This window comes from Sciurus vulgaris, assembly GCF_902686455.1.
Source record: "Sciurus vulgaris genome assembly, chromosome: 6".
Taxonomy (NCBI): Eukaryota; Metazoa; Chordata; class Mammalia; order Rodentia; family Sciuridae; genus Sciurus; species Sciurus vulgaris.
In genome coordinates, this window is record NC_136466.1 from 108,064,821 (window position 1) to 108,078,443 (window position 13,623).

Genomic DNA, 13,623 nt, shown 5'->3' on the forward strand with positions numbered 1-13,623 from the left:
TACAGATGTGCAAACAGGAAACAGCAAGACCAGCCTTGCATTATAACGCACATACATACTTAATGTAGAGTCACACACACAAGTGTTTTTATCAGTCAAGATGCCATCAGGAAATCAAACCAAGAATTTCCAAGGCACAGAATTTAGGCAGGGATTTGGTTATCAAACAAACAGGAGAAGGTGAAGCAAGGAGAATTTAGCAATTGCCACCAACCCAAGCTGGAGGAACAAAGGGAAGAAGAGGTTGTCTGGAACCCAGAATCCAAGATTGCCTGCAGGAGCTAACTATGCTGCGATCTGCATGGGAGAACTGGAGCAAATCTCCTGCTCTGGGGCCTTTTTCCAGGGTGCTGGGAAAAAGAATGGGAGTCCATCATGAAAGTGATCAGGCTAGGCTGGAAAATTTGACATTATAGAAAATTGACATGTTAGGTTATCTCAGGGAGAAAGACAGCATTTGATATCTCTGTTCCTTGGAAAAGCAAACAATTTTCTGATGAGTTATCCTGAGTCCCAGAAGTAAAGTGGACACAAAGTAAGACTGAGGAATGTAACCTGGCAGAGTTTTGCCTGCCTCAAACCCCTGTTTTGAAAGCTTTTCTTCCTACAAAGCAGGGATCCCCAAACCAGGATCTGTTCTCCTGACTTTCAAAGTATATTGCTAAGAACCCACCTTCCCCATGCCCCTGCAACCAGGCAGGATTCCCAGGGAGGAAAGAAGGGCTGATGTGGTGGTATCTTCCTCTCCACTTCCCTAAGGAATGCAGCTGTTAACCCACAGCCTCTCTTCCTGAACAGAAGCCCCAGGTAAATGCAAAGTAGAAACTTCTCTGAGTAGTATGATAGGGCAGCCTTCTTTTAAAGAAGGCTAGACACTGCAACTAGCCTTGGGTTGACCCTGGGGGTTGTCTTGTGGTCTCTTTACCAGAGTCTGCTCAGTCTGGCAGGAGAACTATCTCCACTGTTCTGATTCCCCTACTCTCCAATCCCTCCAACCCCAAGCCCTCCAGGCCCTTGACAGAACACAGTTTCGTTTTCAAGAAATTCCAGTTAGGGGCTGTTATCTTCTGAACATCTACCCTTCATGTGTACTTGCTCCACAAATAAGAGATATAGACATCCCACAGGCAGTTGGAAATATTATGATTAAGAGCAAAAGCTGCATGTTTCTGATATGGGGAAAGTCTACTTTGTAAATGAAATTGTTAAATTGCCTATAAATCAGAAAGCTAACAAATTCTTGGGTGAGAAAATAGCTGGGCCTGTAGACAAGAAAAGTTGGTTCAGCACCCACTGTCTGTCAGGCTCTGGGGAGACAAGATTGAGAAGCTCGTGACCCAATAAGTAACCTGTGTTGAACTGAATACTGTGATAAAGGTCATTCAAGATCCTATGGGAACACAAAGGAAGGCACCAAAACACACCTGTCATCTTATATGGCCTCTCTGCATTTCCAAACATAGATAGAACACCTCGGGTTCAGTCTTTCTAGAGAATAAACCTGCTTCCTGGCAAAGTGGAGGTAATCACCTGACTAGGAGTTCAGGTGGGAAAGGGAGTGTGAGTCTTCCTGCCTGGAGCTCCTCCAGCAAGCTGTAGGGCAAATGGCCTCACCTCTTCCTCTCAGTTTCCTGTGAACACCTAGATTATACCTTCCTCACTTCTGCTAAGTCAGTTAGTTCTGCTCTTTCTACTTTCCATTTTTTTAAAAACTGTTTAATTTGTGTGTGAATGTGTGTGTCTGTTAATAGGAATTAAACCCAGGACCTTGTGCATGTTCTATCACTGAGTTATATCACCAGCTCTTTTCTTTTTAAGACAGAGTCTCACTGAATTGCCCAGGCTGGCCTCGAACTTGCAATCCTTTCATCTTAGCCTCCTGAGTAGCTGAGATTCCCAAGTGTGCACTACTGCACCTGGCACATTTAAATCCTTCATCTGAGGTGATCCCTTTTACTGTTCTTGTCCTTATGAGTCATTTAACTTATTCAGTATTTTCTCAGTGCAGTTTTAGTAAAGGGAGAAGCTCAACATGTGGTCAGTTTCCTCATCTATTCCTAGAAGTCCTTTTCCCCCCTGAGCTCTAGTTATTTACTGCTTATTTTCTCTTTTAAGAGATAGTAGATTCCTTCAGAGTGTGGTTAAGGTCTGCTTTGTGAGTCCACATCCCACATACCTCTTTTATAACATCTACATATAGCTATATATATACTAAGTGCTCAACTGAGAAGTTAACTCATGCAAATTATCTATACTTTTGTTTCTTATTGGTTCCGTGGGGATAAAACATAGGAGGGAGACTATAGTCTGGTCTCTAGATGGTTCATAAAGCCCCATTCATTCACCTTTAATATTTCAAGAATCTATATGTCCAGTTTCTTTATTAGTTTGGACTCTTTGCTAGTGTGTATTATGTTGTCATAGGCATCTAACTTTATAGAGATTTTTTGCAAAAGAAAAAAAAATCAATCAAGAGAGACAATAATCACTCCCAGTTAAGGTATTTATAATTCATATTCAATAACAGGGACTAAGAGCAATGGTGAAAATAGAAAAAGAATAAAAAGTGCAAAAAAATCTGCCACATCTTGTCTTGCTGCATAAATTTTGATATGTGGTGTGAAACTAAGAAAGATAGGTAAGGTAAAGCTACTGGAAATTGTTTTGAAATGTAGATTTTATCCAGTATGATGAGGCCAAGAGATCAGGAAACTATTGCCATTGAAGAGTGTTACTTACAGTTGCCAAGAGAGGGCATGCCACACCAGTTAGGCCCATGTGGAGAAGCATCAGGGTTGGTCAGGAGTCTAGACTAAGACGAACAAAAACTTTGGTGTGGTTTCACCAGAAGGAACAGGCAAGAAAGGTAAGCAACCAAGCAGATTAAGGGTGGAACCATTTGAATAATCTTGGTAGGCTCTGGGCTATTGGGGTGGTCTCTAGTTGTCTAGTGCTTGTGCCTGAGGTGATTCATGCAGGGGCGCAGCTCCTCCTAGAGTATAAAAGCTGATGGAGGAAGCAGTTCAGAGTAGGGGCTCTGGATTGATTAGCTCATACATGAAAGGTCCACTTTCAAAAGCATTGTTTGCCATCTCTAAGGAATGGCTATCTCTGGAAGAAGCCATCTCGCCCCAGTTTGTTAGTCTTGGATGCCAGAGCATCAAGAATATAGGAAATAAGAAAATCGTTTCTACAGGAATGGTTAAACAAGCCTGAACTAGAGAGGTAGAAAGTCTGGAAGAAGCAGGTGATAAGGCAGCCATGAGGTATCTCTTGGTAGTAGTGTGAATAAGAAAGAGCTTAAGAAAGCAAAGTCCAGGTACTTGTGTGTTTGGGAAAACACTCATTGTGTCATCATGGATGGAGTGTGCCATTGGTAGAATATATTATTTAGGAGGTCTTGCTTTCTCACATAACCAGGAATCTGGGGGTAGAGTGGAGGGCAGATACCTCCACTGGATGAAGTCACCAAGGATTCATGTTCCCCACCACATCCTGCTCCACCAGGCTTTTGTCCATGAAACGAGATGGACAATTACCTGCCTGCCAACATTGGGTCCAAGTTCCAGACAGGAAGTAACAGAAGGTGAAATGGTGAAAATCAAATACCGACTGAGATTTTCTCCTTTTATCAGGGCAATAATGACTTTCCTGGAAAAGTCACCCAAAAGATTTCTGCTGACATCTCATTAACTAAAACTGACATGGTTTATCCCAAGAATTAAGAGTATCTGGGGGAGGTCATTATTTCTAATATTGACATTTCTGTCCCTGCAAAACCCAAGGTTCTACTAGTATGGACGAAAATGTGAATGAATTACATATAGTAGTGTTCACCACAGAAGGAAAAAGGAAATATAAGCTGATCTCCTTTGATTAAATGAGACAAACCATATGTAGTATTCAACACAATGCCTAGCTTATAGTGTGGGCTCCAAAAAAGAAGTTTGTTGCTGCTAGTACAACTACCAGTATTGTTCATGAAATGTATTGATTCAAAGTCTTGATTTTTCACAGTCCCATTAATTCAACAACAAAACTTTTTTTTTTTGCAGTACTGGGGATTGAACATGGGGTCCTCTACCACTGAACCCTTTTTATTCTGACACAGGGTCTTGGCAAGTTGCTGAGACTTGTGATCCTTCTGAGTCACTGAGATTACAGGTGTGCACCACCACCCCTGACTTAATTCAACAAATATTTATGGCACCTTTTCGATGTTCAGTCTTTAGGTGTTGAAGGAGCAAGAAAAGGAATAAAATCAGACCTTTGCCTCCTAAGGGCTTAATGTCCATGTAGACAACTACACAATAAGCTGAATGTGACACAGGCTTCAGCAGAGCCAGTCTTGGAAGTATCAGAAATGGGAGGAACTTGAGAGAACATGTAAAATGAATCCCTCATTTCACATCCAAGTCAGGTGGGAACGACTAAGAAAGTGAAGAGGCTGGCCACAGCCTCCCAGTTACTGGCATAGAGAACCAGGCTTGGAGCAAGTCTTCCAGTGCCCAGGTCGAGGTCCTGTCCATTACACTGCCCTGCTTGATGCAATTTGAAAGTGCTGCTTTTGAAGCTAGACCAATAGAATGGAATAATAAGCCTTTACACTTTGGGGAGGTGGGCAGGCCATCTTGCAGAAGCATATCTCTTAGCCCAGGAAGAAACTCAACCAGCAGTGGATTCATTGAACTTCTAGGATCAGGATGATGCGACTGCGCCCACGTGAAAATGAGGGCCCCTCCAAGTGGTAGATAAGAGAATTCCTCTGTGTCAGGGCTTTTATTCACTCTGTGGTTTTTAATTAGTAGTCCTGAATTTTCTAAGGATTGCATTAAATCAGCAAATGTTTCTTGCATAACTTCCTTCCAACCCACTGATCCACCATTGGGCCACGTGGGTCACTAAAAGGTGGGAAAAGAATGGAAATTTGGGAACTGGTGCATGACACAATATTAGATGAGGGAAATAGCCATAAAAATGTTATTCAGAAATATTTTAAAGATTTAAAATGCAGCCTGTTCACAACAATGACCACTCCAATTTTTTTAATTAAAAAATATTCTGCTTGGAATAAAGTATGGTGCCAGCTTTTTTTTTTTTTTTAAATGATGAAGTTAATGAAAATCACAGACAGTCTGACTAACAGAAACAAACTAAAGTCACATCTGGAAACTGCTGCAGTAGTAATTAAATGGCATTTAATGTGACTAATATCAAAAGGGTGGGTTTTTCTCCCCCTAGCATTAGGAATGCAAAATTCAACCTTGCAAGTTGCTCTGTTGTAATAGTTTTGAGTCACTATGTGTTTAGAAGTCATTCTGATATTTATAAAGAAAAAAACCCCAGTGGGTCATTGAAAGACAATGTCTGAAAACAAACAAACAAACAAACAAAAAACTGAACAAGAGCTGTGCAGTTTGAATTTTGAGAAGAGGCATAAATTTTACAGGTTTTTTTTTTTTCCCCTAAGCATTAACTGTTCAGGGTTTCAGGTCAATGAAATAAAGACCTCTTGTTCCCCATACCAATCAAGTGACCTCTTGCCTTGCTGTAATTAGTGGTAAACTTCAATATGCAAGCTAAAAGACCACCTAATTAAAAAAGTGTAATTAATTTACATAGATCATTCAAAACGGCTAGATTAGATAGCTTATGGAGATAATGTAAAACTCTTTGAGCAGCAGTTTATTGGCTTCTTTCCCTGCTGTTCCTCAGGTCCTTAGTATTTTCATGGGAATGAGTTTATCAAAGTGGGAAGGGCTTGGAGGTGATGGTTTTAGCTAATCACCGCTAAACATTTAAAGCTTTGTAATTATTTTTATCAATTATTGAAGTATAAAACAACAAAGAAATGGCCTTATCTTCCTGCTTGGTGCTGAGTGGCCTAATGTTATTAGTGAATATTTATTAAGTGCTCGTTGAGTGCTAGATGCCACTCAAAACATACAGTTATTTTAAAATGTACTATGATTAGAAATGACTCCTCTGGGTTAGACAGCACTTTGCTTCTTCTGATCCCAAAGAGAAGCCTGCAGGGCTCCTAAGAAAGAGTGGCCAAAGGATTTCTCTCAATCTTTCTTCATACCCAACAATGTCAAGACATGTCCTGTTAGATCTACCCTGCCTTGGAATATTGGATTCCAGAGCTTGCCCAAGACCCTATGGGACAACCAAGTGACTTTCAATGGAGAGGAGAAGAGTTCTGATTCCTTACATTCCTTGAAACAGAAATTATGACTCTTGGGTAAAAACCAATCATAAATTTCTTTCCTTCTGCTTCTCCTAAGAAGGAAAATTTGACACAGCATTAGATGACCTTAGTCCAGCTCTACAGGATCTTCCTAAAAATAGCAAATAACCTAACAAGAAAATACCAATTTCCTTCTAGTACATATTATTCTGATATGAACCTTCTGTAAGTCCTTAATATTTAGGGTCTTTGAATCATATGACAGGGAATTCCCTCCTCTCCATGACATGAACTGCTGTAGTATTACTTGTAAACTGAACACTACACTTTGGAACCTGAATTCTATAGTTTAACTTCTTACATTTCAATAACTGAGTAGCATCTCAATTTCTGCTTTTTCATTCTTTGTAAACACAGTGTGGTGTAATTCCACTTTCCATACACCTCAGTTTCTTATTGATTTCAGCAAACCAATAAGAATAAGGTCAACAACAAAATAGAAAAATGAATACATAGCTTACAGAAGAAGGAAATATTAGTGATTCTTTAACATAAGAAAAAAATGCTCAATCTCACATGTTAAAACTATATATATAGGTGTGTGGTGGCTCACACCTATAATCCCCATGACTCGGGAGGCTGAGGCAGGAGGATCGAAAGTTCAAAGCTACCTCAGCAACTTAGCAAAGCCCTAAGCAACTTAGTGAGACCCTGTCTCTAAATTTAAAATTTTTTTAAAAAACTAGGGTAGGGGCTGAGGTTGTAGCTCAGTGGTAGAGTGTTTGCCTAGCACATGTGAGGCACTAGGTTCAATTCTCAGCATTACAAAAATAAATAAAATAAAGATTTTGTGTTCATCTACAACTAAAAAAAATTATTGGAAAAAAAAAAAAAGGGGCTGGGGATGTGGCTCAATGTTTAAGTGCCCCTGGGTTCGATCCCCGGTACAAAAACCCCAAACAAATGAACAACAGCAAACAAACAACAACAACAACAAAAAACCCTATACACTAAAACTATACTGCAACATTTTTCACTCATTCAATTGGCAAAGATCCAGAAGTTTGATAGTACACTTGGTTAGTGTATATGTGTGAAAGGATGCTGCATTTGTTTTCCATGCTGGGCATCAAACCCAGGGACTTGTGCATGCTAAGCAAGCATAACACCACTGAGTTATACTCCCAGCCCCCAGCATTGTTTTTAATAGCAAAAGATTGGAAACAACCTACACATTCATCAGTAGGGGATGCAAGGAAATATTTTACAACTGCAGAAAAGAATGAGAAAATTATACACTGGTGTAGAAAGATATTGAAGTTATGTTGAGTATGTTAAATTAAAAAAAACAAGGTGAGAGTGTATATAAGTATATTAATATTTGACAACAAAGTAAATCATTAAGAGTATGTAAAAAGATTTTTAAATAACATACATATACATACTTATTTGCATATGCTTAAACTATATCAGGGAACATATACAAAAAGCAGTAATTGTTGTTGCCTGTTAGAAGAGGAACTGGGTGCTTTGTAACAGGAGCAAAAGGAGAAATTTTTACTGTATGCCTTTCTCTAATTTGAGAAATCTGAACAATAGCATTATTCACAAAATTAAACTTTCAGTTGTAGCAAAAATAAACCATAAATGTTTTTATAACTAAACACATTAAATGTGCAGCAGTGAGGGAAGTGAAAAGTGGGCAGATCTTGGCATATATTTCAAAAGTAAAACCAAGAAAGCTTGCCTCTGTTTTGGATATTGGGGCGGTGACAAGGGATGCTCTAAGGATGACTTCAATTCTTTTGAACAACTGGGTGAATACTTATTAAGCACCTATTGTAAAGGCACAAAACAGACATGTCCTGCCCTGGGGGAACTCACCAAGTAATAGGAGACAGTAAATAAGCTCTCGGTTAACACTAACTCTGGGAAGGGGTTGTGTGGGCAATAGCAGAGTAATAGTATGGAAGGGGACAGCAGACCAGAAAGGGAAAGGCGTGAGATGGGCCTTGCCAGATGGAAACTGGGCTCTGAAAGCTGGGAAGAACCCTGCTATGTGAAGAGTGGGGGAGGAGCACTTAGGGGAAGAGAACAGCACCTGTAAGGGCCTTGAAGTAGAGGAGAGTAATTATTTTGTGAGTTTTCAAGAGGCTAAGTGACTGGCCAATAGTCCACCAAGCAGAGGTAGAAATAGAGAGCTGGAGAGTGGTCAGGCAATGCTGGTGCTCATAGGCCAGAGGAGGAGTTCTAGTGTGTGTGCTTATTACTTAACAGTAACAGGATTTAAAGTTTTGCATTATGTTGCCTGGTCTCAAAATTCTGCAAACAAAGGGACAAATTTAATGTTCTGCCAAGATGTGGCCTTAACATTTTGGCATTGCTTGCTTTTATATATTCCACCTGCTTCCCTCCCACCACCCCTTTCTGAAATTGCACTCTCCGTCTTTTCCTGACATGAACACAGCTTTGTTTCCTCCAAGTCCTGTGGCTTCCCAGGAAGACAGAGAACTTGGAGTTTTTAGGCAGTTCAGATCCATGAGTGTTTGTGGGCCACCCTCTCTCAGTACACTTGTTCCTTCTCATTTGCAGCTTTGCCCCCTTTGGCCGTCTCCTCGTGTGAACTATTCAAAAAGGGATGACAACAAAAATATTAAAATCAAGAGTTCCCAACAATGACTTGACCAAGAGTGAGAGTCCAAGTGCAGTTGCCATGTGGGGTGACTGCACCTCCCTCTATTTCAGGCACTGCACCAAATTTCAGAAGAACAACTTAATTGTCAACTGATGAGGTGATCAATATTCTTAATTTACCTCTTTAGCTACAAGGCCCAAATTGAAAACAGGACTGTGAGACTCTCAGGGCCATGGCACGTCCCTGCCCCCTGAGGAGCAGCTGCTTCATACCAATAGCACCTCAAAGGCTTCCCCGCACCTGCCTAGAAGAGCAGGCTACTCCTACTGCTTGGTCACTTACAGATTTGTGGGAGCTAGTTTTGGGGCCAAGGGCATCAGGTCTGGTTGGAACATAACCCCTGTGGACCATGGGTTAGAACAGGCTTCAGGGGCTAATTCTCTTGTTACTAAAATAACTATAACCAGGAAAACAACTTCTTGGCAAGGACATGGAAAATTTTAACAGGAATGGCGGGGAATTAAAAGAATAAATAACAAATGTAGCAGTGACTGTCACCCTTACCATATGGGTGATGCACACAAAGCTGTTAAATCTCACCTCACATTACGAGGTTAGTACTAGAATTATCCTCATTTTACAGAATATTTAGAGAAGATCTGCAAGTTGGAACTTTTAAAATAAGTGTTACTATACTTAATGTCCAACGGAAATTTCATACCAATCATGTAGGTCTCTATGACGTCAATCAGAGTTAATCTGCATGAAACAGACCTGGGGGTTGGGGAACCTCAGTCCCAGCCCTAATTTCCATATGCTATTATGGCACCTTGGCCCCTCTGGAACTCAGGTTCTCATCCTGAAAAATGGAGACATTAGATAATAATCCCTAAGGACTCTTCCAGCTCTGACAGTAGAGGATCCTTCACTTAGCATCCTTGATTTTTGTCTATATCAAATTTCAGCCGAGTCTCCTGTTCAAACACTGAGTCTCTCACCACCAATGAGTCACAAGACAGTCTCTGTATTTGGCTACCCTTCCAGGGCTTAAACTTGAGTTTAAACAGAGTTGGAGAAACAGAGAAAGAAAACTCAACTTTGTTCACAAATGTTACACTGGACTGTTTAACAATAGGGCCATTTTAGCCCCACAACCAGGCAAGTGTCCACTCTCATACAAACTCCTGCACATGTGAGCAGGCCAGGATCACCCCATCCTGAGTGGGTGGTGTAAATTCTAGTGATAATGACCTCTTCTTTATAATTCAGATTGCTTACCAAGCTCAATTTGATTCAAGAAATCTGATCTCCATCTGCTGTTACACAACTAGACCGTCACTTCATTCTTCCTTTCCTTCAGCAAACACTTTTGAACATGATCATACATGAGGCACTGTACAGGGCTGTAGGGATAATGAGACACAAAGACAGTTTCAGCCTTGTGGAGTTTGCATTCTCCTCAGGGAAAGAAGCCATAAACAAATAAGCACATTTTCAGATAGCAGTAAGCGCTATGCTGAAGAATAGCAAGGTAAGGGATGGAGAATCAGGGATATATGACACTCTCTTTCAGATGCTCTTTTAGGTTTGAGAGAGGACATGAAGGAGAGACTTTCTATGGCAAGTAACATTGGAGCAGAGACCTGTAGGGAGAGAAGTAACCATGTAAAAGTGCAGAGTATTTCAGGAAGAAGAAACAAAGATTAAGGAACAACGGTCCTGAGTGAGGTGAGAACAAGGAGGGTGAGTCAAGGCACAAGGCTGGTAACTGTGCATATTGGTGGTGATTCCTTCACAATCTCACTGGCCACAGGTTGGGAAGGACAAGTGTGGGCTGTGGAGGAGGAATCTCACATAATATGACATAAAGACGATATAACACGAGGCCTACCCTCAATGTTTGCAGGACCTGAAGCAAGAGTACAAATAGAAGTCAGCATACTATGTATTTAACTACTTTCAAATTATAAATCAAGCTGACAGACTGCTAAATGAAATAAGTCCTATAATTTTACCTTGACAAATATATTTTTATAATAATCTGGAAGTTCAAGTTTAAATTTATTATTTTGGGAGTCCCAGACTCCAGCTTCAGACTTGCCCACCAGTTGTTACCAAGTCTAGCAAGGGACCTACCACATGCACAAGTGATCCCCCTTGTCTGCTTGTCTGGGATCTATCCACATCCCACCACAAACAGCTACCTCTTAGAGCTAAAGGTATGCAAGAAGACAAATGTAGGAAATACCCAAAGAAGCTCAGGAAGCAGGAACAGAACTGTTGGGTTAGAAAATCTGGAGCTCCGGGTGTTCTGACGGGGCAAGAATAGTCTCTGAGCAGGTTGCAGCTGGAGAAAGTCTAAATGTTACCATCTAAAACCAGGGGCTTCCTACCTAGGGATGAAGACCATACTGCAGCAAGTTCCTAGAGGATGGATATTAAAACAAGCACCCTCCCTGCAGAGATAAGCTGGGAACCAGGAATGAAAGCTGTGGTCAAAATGCTGAAGAAGTTGGATTAAACCTGCCGGACAAGAGGAAGGAAGAGTCAATAGATGTCTGGGGGTTTTGTGACCTGGGGAGCTCCCGAGTGACTTATATCTCCTGTGTTGATCTCTTCACATCTATAGTGAACTCCTTGAAAGCACTGTTCAGCCTTGGCTAAAGGAATCCCAGGGAAAGATGTTGATCTTTACCCGGCCAGAATATTTAAGAGGTAAGGTCAACTGGACACCAGCAGAAACTAAAGTGAAAGAATGCAACGTCAGAAGGGAAGCTCGTGATTCAGATGTGTCTACCAAACCTCCATGTCCACACACACTCCTGAAAATTTCCTTTCAAGAATTAACCTTGGCAGTTCTGAGTAAGAAAAGGAACCCTTGGTAAGCTGTTTCCCCCTTCTCTCTCTTAATACTAAAACCCTCTATTGTTACCTCCCTAGAATACAACCATCCAGGACAGGGGCTATTTCCCAACCTTCTTTGTAGTTTGGTGATCATTTGACCAAGCTCTGGTCCATGGAACTAGCAGAAGTGATATGTGAATCCTCTGGGTTGAAGTTTTAAAGGAAGATGGACACACTTCTCTGCCCCTTTTTTCCTTTGTGCTAACTGGAATGTGACATGGTGGTGATCCTTCCTGAATAACATAAGCAAGGGGGACACCCTGGCAGACAGAATAACAAGATAAAAGGGGCTAGAGCCCTGACACCATAAGATTATTGTTAACAGTTCTGGATTTCTTACTTATGGACCATTAAATGAGACAAAAATAAACCTCTACCTTATTTAAGTCATGGTTGATTTCATTGCTAGTTTTTTAATTGACATTGAACCCTTATCCCAACAACTGTTGTACTTTTGGCACTTCTTAGAGGGAATGGATTACATGGGTTTACTTTATCTTGTAGAAAGAACTTTTTGTCTTCAGTGAAGATTGCAATTTTTCTCCTAATCCCTATTTACTCTCTTGTCACTTCCTTGAATTGTACAGATTTTGATCACATCACCTCTCAGCATCTGTCCTTTTCTGTTGAAATCCTCTGAGTTTTAGACTGTCCTCATGGAGAATGTCTTTGTATATCCTAAAACTCAGCAACTTCAATTTTATTTCTGATCTCAGTCAAATTGTACCATGGACTATGATTTTGGGGCTGGGAACCTGGCTCAGAACTTACAAATGGTAGAATTGAATTAACTTGAACTTCAAAAGGTATTTTCTCTTCAGAGACAGCATGAATTAAGTCCAGGGTTCTTGACTTCATGTCCCAAGATTTCATCTATTATCCCCAGTAGATAATATTAAACCATGGAAGGAATTTGGATTACAGCAATTCCTTTACAGGAATGCCATTCCCCTTTGACCCTGTCTGGTCTCAATGTCCTGTCATTTTCTATGCGTCCTTCCTAGCTCAGCTATGACATCACTTCCCAGGCCCCAGACTAGATAGTTTCCTCAAAGTTATACAGCAAAGCCTCTTGTACTCACTTTTTATACCACACACACATATTTGTATTTCTCTCTCTGCTGTCTAAATTTGTTAACTCTTTGGTATGGCTACACCCATTGTATCCACCTGTTCCTGTCTGGTGCTGACTCAGTCAGTGCTCAGTAATCATTTGGTGAATGAATGGTCAATAAATCAGCAATGGATGGCATTAAGCGTGACTCCTCTCATACTCCACATTTTAGAAGCAGGATTAATCCTAGACTTCTTCAATACTTCTGGATTCTAACCACTTACCACTTCCTGCCCTGCTCTTATACTGGTCCAAGCAACTATCAACTCTCCCTTTGATTATTGTGTTAGGCTCCTAATTGTCCTCTCTACTTCTATTTTCTGCCGTTACTCCTTCTCTACTCAACACACATGAATATTTCAGTGCAAATACTACCGAAGAGTAAGGATGGGGCCAAGTCATAAGAGAAGGTCATGCTGAAGATAATAACTTCATCCATCCCACAGCTGGAGAGCTGGGAGCCTCCTTTCTCTTGTTTTAACTAGTGCAACGATTACAGTTCTCAGTTTCTGTTGAGGTAGGTATGGCCCTCTGGCTAAATTCTAATCAATGCATCATGAGAGGAAGTAATAAAAGCATTTTTGAGTTCTACCCTTAAAAAAAAAAAAAAAAAAAGAAATGAGCTTTCCTCTTCACCTCCCTTTCCAGCTGCCCAAAATGCAGAGGTGATGGCAGGAGCTGGAGCAGCCACCTTAGGCTATAAGATGGAAGGCAAGTGTTAAGGAAGGCAGAGAAACAATGAAGAAGTCTGGGTTCCCAACATTTTAAAGCTGTCACATC